A 15,338-nucleotide genomic window follows, 5' to 3' on the forward strand; every position below is an offset into this window, starting at 1 on the left:
TAATCATGATGGTGGGATAAATTATTGATGAATGGTGATATTTGAATGAACTAATCATATGGTGATGAGATGTAGAGATTTATGCCAACAAGGTATTTGATAATATGCCTAAATAGCTTTAGTTATGGAATTTGTTACTAATATTAGTTCCCTTGGATGCTGCCATTGTAGATTGAAGGTTCTTAGTATTGTGGATCATTGTAATATCACTAAGTGGCGAAATTGAGGTATGTGAGGCTAACTCTCTATGTTTGGGAATGTTAATGATTCTCCCTCCACTATGTTTCTTTTACCATATTACTAATTGTCTCAGAAATATAGTTAAGCCTAGTTTCTTGAATACTTGCAGAACTTCTATTCTCTAGCTTCGTAACTCGCTCATAACTTTCATTCCGAACATTGTAAAATCAGTGCGTAATCAATATAGACTTGGGTTTGATGCCCGTGAGTCTCAGTCTAGAGTATTCAGCATGTCATAAACAGTTGAAGTTTCAATTTTCATAATCAGTTCATGAATACATGTATTAGTCTAGCTCTATTCAGCATTCAAGTATCATGTAACTTAGTATGATTCAGTATTTCAGTATGATTCTCAGTTCCTGAAGGCTGAACACCTGTATTTGGTCCTGGGGCTGTAGTTTATATGCTTTATGCATACTTGGGTCTGATGCCGTAGTTTATGCTTTATGCATGTTTGGGCCTGAGGCCGTAGTTTATGCTTAATGTATTTTTGGGCCTCAGACCGTAACTTATGCACATATATATTGGGCCTGAGGCCGTAGCTTATTCAAATAAAAAGTTTTTCATCATTCAGAAGAGGGAGTATTCATATCCGTACTTCATTTGTTCAGTTCAATTATCAGTTATCAGTTGAGTTATCAGTTATCAATTCAGTTATCAGTTATCAATTCAGTTATCAGTTATCATTTCAGTTTCAGTTTCAATAGTTGTCATTTCAGTTATCAATTATCAATTCTAAGTTATCAGCTTAGTTTCAGTTTCAGCATTTATAATTCTTTCTTTCAGTTGCTTTACATACCAGTGCAATTCAAATCTACTGACGTCCCTTTTGTCCGGGGACTGCATCTCACGATGCGGGTAATGATTTACAGGATGATGATTCAGAGCGCTAGGATTCTCGTACCAATTATTTGGTGATCCCTAGTTCTTTCGAGGCATTATCATTACCTTACAGTCTTCATTATTTTTAGACAGCCAGTGTTTTCAGTGCTACATTAGAGGCTTTATAGATTGGAGTAACATTTAGACAGAGTCACAAGCTTTTTATGTTAAGCAATGTTGGCTACAAACATGTTTCAGACTTGTATTAGTGTTTTCACACTTTGATTTTTTTATCATTCAGACATTCAGTATATCAGTATGTGTTAGTTTATCTTCCGCATTTAGTATGTTATTATATCACATGTTGATTCAGCCAGCCAGTTGGTTTGCTCGGTCACATAAAGTTAGGCACCGAGTGTCATATTACGTTCAGGACCAGGTTCGGGGTGTGACAAAGCTTGGTATCAGAGCACTAGGTTCAAGAGTCCTAGGGGGTCTATGAAGCCGTGTCCAGTGGAGTTTCCTTTGTATGTGTGTGTCGGCCACTCATATAAATGGCTAACTACTAAGACATCTAGGATTGTCTCATTTCTTTCTACTCTAGATCGTGCCATGAAACTTAGAGCAATAGGTAATCTTCTCTTACTATTGAATTGCATTCGTATCGAATGCCCAAGCGACAGGCAAGAAAAGTCTAAGGTTCTAGAAAGGATGATTTGCCTATTGTGGTATTACTATGGAGTACATGTTGGTTACAAATGAGATTGGAGAGGATGTTGAAAGTGGGATGCAATGGATAGTAGTACAGATTAGAGCATAACCTTATCAGAAAGTATAAAAGCAGTCATTATGTTTTATGGTTATCAGTTTAACTCAGTTACCAGTTTACAGTCTTTCAGTTAGCAGGTTTATGGTTATTCCGTATGCCAGTTACTTGATATTCAGTTACCAGATCTCCAATTTTAAGTGTATCCAACTTTTTTTGACTTGGGAGTATATGGTGATACCTATGGGTGCTAAAAGAAAATGTAAGAACGTTGATTATAGCCAAATCGTCTCATGTTTTAGGTCCGGATTAAGACTCAAGACTCGCCGGATTGTGTAGGAAGTGAGTTATAAGATGATGGTATCTTTGAATGACATGTTTGTGTATGGTAGTGTATCCGTATGCGTTTACCTCACAAAACATTTTCATTTTTAATTCTTAGCAATTGAGCCACAAGTTGGATGATGATAACTTAGATGTCGGATCCTATAGTGTAGCAGGTTAAGAATTTGACCGCAAATGGCCTAGAATTGCTCATTGTAATTTTGGACAAAAAAAAAATAGACTAAGGGCAAAATTCCTAGCAATCAGAAATGTTTGATATTACTAGAGATGTATTTTTTCATACGACTCATGCATATGACTAACAAGACATGATGTATGAAATGTGAATCAATAGTAACCGATATTGAATTTCAGGAAATGATTTTAAGTTGTTCATATTTATTCATACTAGAACTAGAAAATACTACCTTAGTAAGTTACTATAAGAAGTAGGTATTATTATGAGATAAAGGATATGATAGTTCCCCTTAGGTTATGTGAATAAGTGTTTACCCTGAATGTTTATAATCTGATATGATTTTGAAGTATATAGAAAGATAGGGGTTAGATAACCCAATTTTGTTTAAGACAAATAAAATTTCCCTAAGTGTGATCCATGTACATAGTTCAAAAAGAATGATAGTGTACAACAAAAGTATATGGTCAGATGATGAGGGAAGTTACGATAAACCTTATGCTTCACTTTAGTTATTCAAAGCAGGAGAAGAAAATATGATGCTAGCAGGTGGTTAGTAAAAGAATAGTAAATAAGTTTTGAGAAAATACAGTAAATTATAAATTTTAACAGAGCTAGTAGAGGTAAGATTTGATTCACTTAGTCAGGTTAAATCTAGTGAGTGGATGACAATTTGAAATATCGAACATGTGTTAGAACCCAAAGAGTTTAAGTTAAAACCAAAGTACAGTGACAGTGGAAAAAAATCAGCTAGCAGAGATAAATTATTAAGATTGTGTATGATAGTTGTGAATAAATTAGCTTTCCGTTATGTGAATAATTTAGTTTTTCCTAGATCAGAAATAAGTTGGAAGATGAGTCGTCATTGACGTAGAGTGCAAAGAATTACAGAAAATAAGGAAAGTTATTTGGATCCCAACAAAAAGAGAAGGATCCGCAAGTATAAGACCTTTGGTCTAAGGGGTGATGTGAAAATTTTCAGTAAGTCCGGGTAGAGATTTGAAACCCGAATAGTTAGCATGGGATATAAAAAAGAAAATCAATTCGATAATGAGGGAAAATTTTATAATTACCACAAGGAATATTTCTAGCATATGTAAGAAACATAAAGTGAGTAGAATGACCACCGAGCTTAGTTACTGATGATAAAGTGATCACAGAAAAGCTATAAAATCATGCTTATTTATGTGTTATGAGGGTAGTGCCACTGCATGAAACTCAAAAATTTAGAGTACATGTCAAAGACTTGTTCACAATAATATTATAAGTGTTTTCAGGAAGTGCTTAAGAAGATAATCAAGTGTGCGAAGAATAGCTCATGAATGAGGTAGATAAGAGAACTATGTTGAAAGAAGTTCATTGCTTAGCCAAGGTAGGATTTCTAATTTCGGACACCAAAGAAAGTGGAGTTGTTGTCTAGAACAGGACCCGTTCCTCCTTAGTAGCCGAAGTGAAGGGGAAACGGTTTGATGATCCCTACTTTTTGTAGCTAAAAGAGAGGATTCACATGTATAAGACGATGGCTTTTGAACATGGGGGAGATAATGGTACTTTACAACCATAGATGGACTTAGCGAGGGAGGAGATGTTAGAATCCCATAATTCCTGGCTTCATGATCTTAAGGAGATTTATTGGTGGAATAACATGAAAAAGAAAGTTGAAGACTTTGTGGCCATATGTCTGAATTATTAGCAAGTGAAAGTCAAGCAGCAGAAAACCAAGTGTTTATCCCAGAACACACATATCCTTTAGTGGAGATGGTAAATATGGACCTTATAGTAGGATTTTCGCTCATTTTGAAAGCATGATTTTTATGGGCAAAAGTGCAAATTGCAAATTAGTTGGTTCGAAGTTGGCGAAGCGGAGTTGTTGGGACCAGATTTGGTCAATTAGTTTATGAAGAAAGTCAAGTTGATTCAAGAGCATTTGAAGATAGCTCAGAGTCGCCAAAAGTCCTATTCAAACATGCAACACAGAGACCTAGAGTTTCGAGTTGAGGATTGGGTGTTTCTAAAAGTTTTGCCTATGAAAGGTGTTATAAGAGTTGGGAAGAAAGGAAAGCTCAATCCCAAATTCATTGGCCCATATAGGATCCTATAAAGGATCGGGTAAGTAGCTTATGAGTTAGAATTTTCACCATAATTAGCGGTTGTACACCACTATTTCACGTATCATGTTATAACAATCAAATTTCCAGTATTCAAATCTCATGTCACGACATTTGTGTTTACAGTATTCAGATCTCTTGTTAGAACATTCAAGTCAATTCAGTACTCAGATACTCATGTCAGTCCAGTACTCAAATATTCATGCAAGCTTAGTACTAAGATATTGATGTGAGTTCAATGATTAGATATTCAGGTCATTTCAACACTCGATTATTCGTGCCAGATCAGTATTCATATATCCACGTTAGTTCAGAATGCACGTATCCATAACAGACAAGTATTCATGTATATATATCATTTTATACGTATTATTATGCCCTATGGAGCTAGTGTTATGCTCTGTTAGCTGGTAGGTATTTGGAGAAATGTCGAAGGCATCTAACCTTCTCATTCAGACCTTATATTACAATCTCCATGTCTTTCAGTGTTTAGTCAGTTTAGTAGCCATTCAGTGTAGTACCTATTTAGTTCAGTATCTCATCAGTTCAATAATTGTGTATTCATTCAATTAAGAATTATAGTGTTAATGAAAGTTCATGTTACCACCAGACCCATTTAAGGTCCAGAGTTAGCCGAAGATACATCCAGGACAATCATTCGAGGATGAATGATTCGAAGGGGGAGATAATGTAACACCCCGTAAATTTGAATCAATTGTGGATGCATTAAATAAGTATTAATGTGATGGTTATCAATTGGATATGATAATAAGTGTATGAGACATATCATAAGTGATTTGGGATCCAATGAGAGACCTAAGTCTAAGCCAACTTGGAAAATTACATGATAGACTAAAATTCCAAATGAGTACGCACAAGACCAAACTTTGGACTACCATACCTACAGATATATAAGGTGTTATGTGACACACAACCTATCAAATGAAAGATCTTTGAGTCTAGTTTCTAACACTTCAAACCGTTTTTCATTTGGACATCCCAACAAGAAGTTATGATCAGATTACTAAATATATACCGCCCAGTTATTTTGACGGACATCAAAGCAAGGCTTGCTTCGCCAGACCACGCGCGGATCCTACCTTCCCTTGAAGGTGCTAGACAGAGAAGTGAGGCTCACTTTACCAGACTAGGTGTGCCCCATCCAAGGCCTTTTAAAGCAAATTCAGGGGTTCATTTCACCCATTTCTTTTGGACGAATTTTAGCATATTCCTCCACTCTCTCAAGACCTCCAACTCCTTTCATCTTCAAGATAGGAAATCCCCATTATCTTGGTGTGAATTCCATCATTGCTACACTAGTATTGATAAAATCTACACATAAAATACTTAGATCCTCAAGATATTTCTTCAAGAACTCAAAGGAGGGTTTTGCAAGATTTCTTCCAAAAAGGTAATCCTACACCCTTAGACATACATGTATGGATTTATTAAGGGAATATGAGTATGAATAAGTATTAGAACTCTTGGTATGTGTATACGGTAAAATTGGAGGATCCAATTTTTGGTCATTACGACACCTCATAAGCACGTTTTCAAAGGCTAGAGGCTATGGTCGAGATTCACACCCGAGGGGCTATCGACGCCGACCTCGGGGAAGTACAGATCGATGGTTATGGTGAAAAAAGTGGGAAGTTCCCAAGGCGTGTAACTAGAGCTGACAAAGTTTAGTGGGCTAGTTCAGACCCGAATCAAGGCATTAAATGGCTATACCAGCCCCATATCTTTGTAATAAATGCATTTGTACTATGTTGGGATTCCCCCTCATATATAAAGGGGATCCTTGTCATTTTATAAGGGACCTGATACAAAACATTGAATATACAAGAACATTATCTCTGCTTTCTAACATATTCTCTTGATTTCATTACTTACATTTATTGATTATATTCATAGTGTTCTATTTATTGTTCTTCATTTATTGTTCATTATTGATCATAAGGAGCTGCAATCATAGCTCTCATAACTGTTAATCCTCCCTCAATTTCCCTATGCCAGGCATCCGACTCGACCTCGAGGCCTCGTATACGTCAGCTCGAGGCCCTGATTTCCGACCATTCGATTTAGTTATTACATTATGTACAAGCTCTTATCTTATTTTCCAGTATTTCATTTAACATCTATTGCCTAACAACTAGCATAAAATAGATCGCATATTTTTAGAACCACAAAATCAAATCTAATTGTTATTACCATTTTCAAGGTAAACAGTTTGGCGCCCACCGTGGGGGCTAAAAATAATAGTGATTATTTTCTTGCTGGTTTACTACATAACGCAAGTTACCTTTCACACTTATTCTTGACCACGATCTTTGATTTCAGGTAAAAATGTCTAACTCAGTAAACGCACATGAGAACAACAATCTTGAAGACCATGGAGAAAATGGTGTGGATGTTTTAGGTGTTGGTGTTCTACCACGAAACCCTGAGAATGCACCAGAACCAATTCCCGTGGACGTGGTCTCGCGCTATGCTCAACACGTCGAAATAAGCTCCTACACCAATAGGAGCATACACCAAGAAGATCAACAAGAAGCTAAAAAAAACCCGGCTCAAGAAGAACAAGGGGTTAGCCTTCACGTCATCTTCAAAATGTTACAAGCACAACAGCTGGCGATTGCTCAGACGCAACGCCACCTAAAGACTCCCAGCATGGTAGCTCCGGAAACGGCTCCCCGAGACGAGCAGGTACCAAAAAGATAAAGCAACAACGGGTTAACAGCCGACCCCGCCATCATAAAGATGCTTGAGGACCTCACAAAGAGGATCGAGTCGGGCGAGAAGAAGTGTAATAACCCGACCAGTTATTTTGAATAAGTACAACCTCGTTTCCCCATATACTGCTAAATTCATGCCTCACGGTTCTTATGTAACTTGCCGGGGGAAATTGGTTTGGGTTCGGAAAGATTTTTGAAAGGAATTGAGACACTTAGTCTCCAAGAAGAGAGCTTAAGTTGAATTAAATAGACTGGAAGGAGAAATATGAGTAAACGAATCCGGAATAGATTTTTAATGATTCCAATAGCTCCGTGTAGTGATTTTGGATTTAGGAGCATGTCGGAAAAAATTATTTGGAAGTTCTAGTTTAATTAGGCTTGAAATGGTGAAAACGGGAAGTCGCAATTTGGAAGTTTGACCGAGGGGTTGACTTTTTGATATCGAGATCAAAATCCAACTCAAGAAGTTGGAATAGCTCCATTATGTTATTTATGACTTGTGTGCAAAATTTGGGGTCAATCGGACTTGATTTGATAGATGGCGGCGTTGTTTGTGGAATTTAAAAGTTCCTTAGTTCTTAGGCTTGAATCCAAGGTGGATTTGGTGTTTTAGTTTTGTTTGGAGTAATTCGAAGGCTCAACTAAATTTTGATGATGTTATGGGATCTGTTGGTACATTTGGTTGAAGTCCCGGGGGCCTCGTGTGTTTCGAGTGAGTTTTGAGCGAGTTCGGACATTCCAGAACTTAGAAAATGGATAGGGGCAGAAGTTTTAGCGCTGGGCGCGGTGGATTTAGTGATGGGCTCGGTAGATTTAGTGCGGCCGCGGAAAATGGTCCGCGGTTCGCGGTCATGAAGAATCTACAGGTCGTTGGTCCAACTTTGGAAGCTCATATCTTTTGATCTACAAGAAATTTTGAGATGATTCAAAAACAAAATATGTAGATCTTTGAATCTAGTTTACCGAAATATATTATAACAGGCATTTGGACATCTGTAGTGAAAGTTATGGCCAAAATACTAAAGCCTATCACTGTAGAGGAAAAATCTGTGCGGCCGTAGTCGTTTTTGTGTGGACCGCACTGGTTTTGTGCGGACTGCCAACGTTTTTGTGCGGTCCGCAGAAGTGGAAATCAGTAGGGTACTCTTAAATACGGGGTTTTGGGTTTTATTTAACATTTTGACCTAGGGAGCTCGGATTTTGGATATTTTTCGAAGGTTTTTGAAGAAATTCATCGGGGTAAGTGATTCTAACTCAGATTTGGCTAGAGTACATGAATCTATCATTGAATCCATCATTTAATTCGTGATTTGGGATGGAATTTGGGAAGAAAATTGTGAAATCTTTCAAAAATGTAAAATGATTATTTGAATGACCAAATGGTATCGGAATTGGATAATTTTTGTATGGGTTATCGGAATGGGTATTTGGTTTTGTAAATTTTTATCCGATTCCGAGGTGTGGGCCAGAGGGGCATTTTGGTTATTTTACCTAATTTCGCATATTAGCTTAGAATTTAATTATAGAATGAGTTACTTTAGATTTGGGCCATTTGGAGTCGGATACACGTGGCAAGAACGTGGTTTCAGATTGATTATTGAGCCGGATCGAGGTAAGTGTTTGGTCTAACCTTAGCTTGAGGATAGGAGTTGTGTCATAATTGTTATGTGTTATTTGTCGAGTAAGACGTATAGGCATGGTGACGAGCATCTATACGTTGGTGTTAAGCATGCCCGTGAGTCTTATACTTTGATTAATGTGACTCCTATTTGACTTAACTGAAGAGTTTTGCCTCTCCTATTGATATGTTATATTTTCATAATTACTTGACTCGTGTTGATTTCCTTATTACTGACTTGTATATTGTGGGATCGTTGCTACGTGTTAGTTTTCCCATTATTGAACTGTTTCCTTTATGCCAGTATTCTTTTCTGTGGTTATTCCTTTGAGCTGGTTCTACCATTGTCTCGTGATTTACAGCCCCTGAGTTGATTTACTTGTCTTACCTTGTATTATTGTCATTTGTTGTTGTTATATGTGTTGCGGTGATATTCGATCCGTAGGTTGTGATGTAACTGTTGATTTTGTTGGTTGCGTTATGTATTTATTTTGGGACTACGGATGTGGGATTCCGGTAGCTCCCCTTTGTTTGTTTACTTTGGGACTACGGGTCAGATTCCCGGGAGATCCCCCTACGCATTTACTTTGGAACTACGGGTTAGATTCCCGGGAGACCCCCCTGCACATTTACTTTGGGACTGCGGGTTAGATTCCTAGGAGATCTCCCTGCACAGTTATATGGAACTACGGGAATGCACCTGGTAGATTCCCCCCAGTACTGGGTATTTACATTTGGGACTACGGATCGAGATTTCCGGTAGATCCCCGCGCATTATGAGTTGTACTACGGGACTGCACCCGGGAGATCCACTGAAGATTTATATTTTGGGACTACAGGACGATATCCTGGGAGATCCCCGGTTGTTATCTATGTGCTGAGTTGTACTCCTTCCGCGATTATTTTGTCTCTATTGCAATTGTTGTTATCAATTCAAGTGTTTTAATGGTTTAGATTCCTTTACGGTTGTGATCCTTTGTGGGGGAATCCATAGTGTTGACAATACCTCACCCTATTTGTTTTATATATATTCAATACTTCAAATTTCAACAATTTTTACATTTTTAACTCAATTGATTTTTCAACTAAATTTTTCTTAAACTGTTTGAGGTTGTACTTTACTTAAAAAGGAATTTCTTCTATGTTTTGATTTATTGATTTCTCGTATTTAATGTAGTAATTCATTCGATATTGTACTTTAATTGAAAAGGGTATTTTCTTTATCAAATGATTTCTAAAAATAACTTCATCTTTTCTGGTTGATTTCCTATTTGGGTTGGGAGTTGTACTCTACTTTATGTTAAGTGAATGAGGCTCCTTGAACATTCTTAATTGTATTGGGTTATGGAACCTATGAACTGAGTAATATGAGGATATTGTTGTACAATATGAGACAAAAATATGTGGGCATAAGGTGCCGTGAAAATATGAAAGTGGGCTGAGACCTATATAATTTATGATTATGAAATGAGGCGTCACAAGGTGACCTCTACTCGAAAGAATTATATTTGAAAGATGCTTACTTGGAAGATACTTATTTGAAGGAAATATATTTATTGAAAAGCATATTATCTTAGAGATTATTACTTGAAGGATTTATAGGCGAAAGATTTATATTTGAACGACTCGATTTATTATTTGCACTTGTATTTATTATTTGTTGAGAAGCATTTATGATGTTCTTGTTGCCTGCTATTTATATCACTGGTTGATCGTTGTTTCCATCATTGTTATCTGCTTTTTATTATTTTGTACGCTATATTGTACAGGTTTATTTGGTAGTCTGGTCCTAGCCTTGTCACTACTTCGTCGTGGTTAGGCTAGGCACTTACCAGCACATGGGGTCGGTTGTGCTGATACTACACTTCTATACATTTTGTGTATAGATCTAGGTATTTGATCGATAGTAGTTGTTCGTTGCGGTGGAAACTCAAGGTAAACCTGCTGCAGCGTTTGCGGTCCTCGGAGTCACCTTCAATTGTACTTATTTCTATATGTTCCTTTTGTTCGGAGCAGTGATGTATTTATTTTGTATAACTACTCTTAGAAAAGCTTATGACTTGTACTACCGGTTTTGGGAATCGTAAATTGTTTAGAGAAATTTCATTTGAAGTTGATAACTATCAATGTTATTTCAATAAATGTTAGGTTTACCTAGTTTAGAGACTAGGTGTTATCACGACTCCTTAGGAGGAATTTTTGGGTCGTGACAAATTGGTATCAGAGCTCTAGGTTCATAGGTGATACAAGTCATAAGCGAGTTTAGTAGAGTCTTGCGGATCGGTACGGAGATGTCTGTACTATCTTCGAGAGGCTACAGAACTATTAGGATAACCTCACTTCTTTCATTCCTTATCGTGCGATGTTTATTCAACTTGAAGCATATAACTTATGTTGTTTTGCACCCACTCGTGTATGAAATTGCGCACTCGGTAATAACTATGCGCCAACTGTCAGTGGTACCACAGAAGGGTTATAAGGGAGCCAAGATTGCTCAATCATTGTTACCATGTGGTTCCAAGATTAAAGATGCAGAAGTACTGAGAGATCACCCAGTGAATCATGTAGGGGTGCATTAGGCCCTGGTGTCTGGTTGAATTATATGAGTTGTGAAGGTTAACATTGTGGATTGTTAGATGTTGTGACCTAAGGCTTCGTGCCAAGTGAGGGGAGTCCACTATCAACGATCAAATTGCGGGGTCATGTGTTATACCAATTTTGGCCTGAGATGTATTTATATGGTATTGAAAGGTTTTCCAAAACTTGTATAAGATCAAGAGCTGAGATTTGAACGGGATGATGGTGAGACTTGAGATATTCCCGCATCCTTAATAATTCTACATTTCAGTATCAGCGGGGTCATGGAAACACATTCAGTATACTCGTAGTGCTTAAGTTAATCACAACACTCGCGAGGGGCGGTCATCTTTTAATATACTAGTGGCATGGAATTTCCTACAATGATTATTTAAGTTATCTGGTGCGAACTCATTATGAGCAGTCGAACTGCGGATGGGTTGTTATGAACATGGTGATACTAGGAACATCTTGAGAAATTGTCCTAGACTTGGGAGAAAGCTGTTCAATCAGAGCACACGTGCCATGTACTCCATTACAGTTACTACTGTCTTACACTACCAGTTCGGGGTGGAGGAAAAATGGGTAGATGGCGCCTAAGAGGTGGAGGCCCGACCCATTGATATATTTGCTATGGCATAGCTGAAGTCGCTCCACTAGATGGAGTTGTTACAAGTACGATCTCGAGTTATTATAAAGTAACAATTTCATTAACTTGATTCGGTTCTGAGTATCGAGGAAAGTCCTCCTAATACGCTCCGCTCATGAGTGAGCTTCGTAATCCTAAAATTTACGTATGTGAATACTTCTGTTGGGAGATTATATGGAGATAACTATGTCTATTATTATGTGTTGGTCACTAAAAATAGTTGTGAGCCCAAAAGTGACTTTTGTTAATCATTTTGGTGAGTTTGATGTAATTTCTAAATAATTAATTTCAATTGTGAATTATATGCCCTACCGGTATAAGGGTTCATTATATGTGTGATTTTGTTTGACGGAAATTATTTTAAAGAAGGAAGAAAGGAAATGGAAAAAAATTTTAGTTGGCACAATGTGTAAAATACTTGTGATTCAGAGTTGAGGATGAGATCCTCATATTTTTATATGATATGAAATATTTAAATCGGGCTACAAGTTGCGGTGGATGTTATATAAGGACGAGGCCCTTGTGGTGAGAAATTTATGTTTTTAAATTCTCCCTTGTGAAATTAAAAATTTGTACTATAGTACTTATAAGGAGACATGCCTTTGAGGCTTATTTGAAATTTCTTGTATGAATATCTCTGTGCATAATTTGCCAAATTGTATTGCAATTATTGCGTTTTAGCCTACAAGATGAGTTCGTATGTGGCATTAATAGTGACTCGTTAATCTGGGTAAGTTATTATGAGGTCTTCATGCCTCGTTGTTATAAATGGAGGTTTGAAACAAGATTTTTTTGACATGAGGTTAATTGGCGATTTTGTAATCGATTATGTACACCTATTAAAACCAGAGATGTGGTTATGGTCATACATATGACGTGGTTTATGTCAAGATATCATACTGATAATGCAGTGCTTGTAATGCGGAGATTAGTATTATTGAAATATACATTGTGGTGCATTATTGAGTTGTGGGTGTTTTATTAGGATTTATTTTGGTGTTACTCTGACAGGTGGATAGTCCCAATTGCAGGGGAGACTCTGCCGAAATTTCTGAAAAATTTGGGAGTTAGAAAAATTTGGGGATATTAAGATGTGCAAAGAAAGAAATAAGTTACGTTATGTGTTTGAGCGCGGACTCTACTTCTCATTGAGGATGAATAACCCTAAGTGGAGAGAATGTACACCATGAAAAATCTCAAAGTATTTAAGCGCTATTAAAAGTTCATGTGTGCATAGGCACGAGTTGCTATATACAATCGAGACTAATACCGTGTGTTTATGTGAAAATTGGACCACTTTGAAAATGTTCGAAGCGTAAGAAATTTGGTCTTAAAGTTTACAAATATGGGTAAAGGAAATAATCTCAATTGAAATGGTGATGTCGGACTTATTTCCAAGTTTACAAAATGACCCGACCGGTCGTTTTGAATAAGTACAACCTCGTTTCCCCATATATTGCTAAATTCATGCTTCACGGTTCTTATGTAACTTGCCGGGGGAAATTGGTTCGGGTTCGGAAAGGTTTTTGAAAGGAATTGAGACACTTAGTCTCCAAGAAGAGAGCTTAAGTTGAATTAAATTGACCGGAAGGTGAAATATGAGTAAACGGATCCGAAATGGATTTTTGATGATTCCAATAGCTCCGTGTGGTGATTTTGGATTTAGGAGCGTGCCTAAAAAAATTATTTGGAAGTTGTAGTTTAATTAGGCTTGAAATGGCGAAAACGGGAAGTTGCAATTTGGAAGTTTGACCGAGGGATTGACTTTTTGATATCGAGATCAAAATCTAACTCAAGAAGTTGGAATAGCTCCATTCTGTCATTTATGACTTGTGTGCAAAATTTGGGGTCAATCGGACTTGATTTGATAGATTTCGGCGTTGTTTGTGGAATTTGAAAGTTCCTTAGTCCTTAGGCTTGAATCTGAGGTGGATTTGGTATTTTGGTTTTGTTTGGAGTAATTCGAAGGCTCGACTAAGTTTTGATGATGTCATAGGATGTGTTGGTACATTTGGTTGAGGTCTCGGGGGCCTCGTGTGTGTTTCGAGTGAGTTTTGAGCGAGTTCGCACATTCCGGAATTTAGAAAATGGATGGGAGCAGAAGTTTTAGCGCTGGGCGCGGTGGTTTTAATGCGGCCGCAGAAAATGGTCCGCGGTCATGAAGAATCCGCAGGTCGTTGGTCCAACTTCGGAAGCTCATATCTTTTGATCTACAAGGAATTTGGAGATGATTCAAAAACGACAGTTGTGGATCTTTGAATCTACTTTTCACAAACATATTATAATAGGCATTTGGACATCTGTAGCGAAAGTGTTGGCCAAAATACTAAAGCCTGTCACTGCAGAGGAAAAATTTATGCGGCCGCAGTCGTTTTTGTGCAGACCGCACTGGTTTTGTGCGGACCGCGGTCGTTTTTGTGCGGTCCGTAGAGGTGGAAATTAGTGGGGTACTCTTTAAATATGGGGTTCGGGGTTTTATTTAACATTTGGACCTAGGGAGCTCGGATTTTGGCGATTTTTTGAAGGTTTTTCAAGAAATTCATCGGAGTAAGTGATTCTAACTCAGATTTGGCTAGAGTACATGAATCTATCATGGAATCCATCATTTAATTCATAATTTGGGAAGAAAATTGTGAAATCTTTCAAAAATGTAAAATGATGATTTGAAGGACCAAATGGTATTGGAATTGGATAATTTTAGTATGTGTGAACTCGTATCGGAATGGGTATTCAGTTTTGTAAATTTTTATCCGATTCCGAGACGTGGGACCGAGGGGCATTTTGGTCATTTTACCTAATTTTGCGTATTAGCTTAGAATTTAATTGTAGAATGAGTTACTTGAAATGTTATTTACGTTATGCAATTTAATTGGATAGATTTGGGCCATTTGGAGTCGGATACGCGTGGCAAGAACGCGGTTTCTGATTGATTATTGAGCCGGGTCGAGGTAAGTGTTTGGTCTAACCTTAGCTTGAGGGATTATGAGTTGTGTCATAATTGTTATGTGCAATTTGTCGAGTACGATGTATAGGCATGGTGACGAGTATCTATACGTTGGTGTCAAGCATGCGCGTAAGTCTTATACTTTGATTAATGTGATTCCTATTTGACTTAACTGAAGAGTTTTGCCTCTCCTATTGATATGTTATATTTTCATAAATACTTGACCCGTGTTGATTTCCTTATTATTGACTTGTATATTGTGGGATCGTTGCTACGTGTTAGTTTTCCTGTTATTGAACTGTTTCCTTTATGCCAGTATTCTTTTCTGTGGTTATCCCTTTGAGTTGGTTCTACCATTT

This window comes from Nicotiana sylvestris, chromosome 3 (genome assembly GCF_000393655.2).
Source record: "Nicotiana sylvestris chromosome 3, ASM39365v2, whole genome shotgun sequence".
NCBI lineage: Eukaryota > Viridiplantae > Streptophyta > Magnoliopsida > Solanales > Solanaceae > Nicotiana > Nicotiana sylvestris.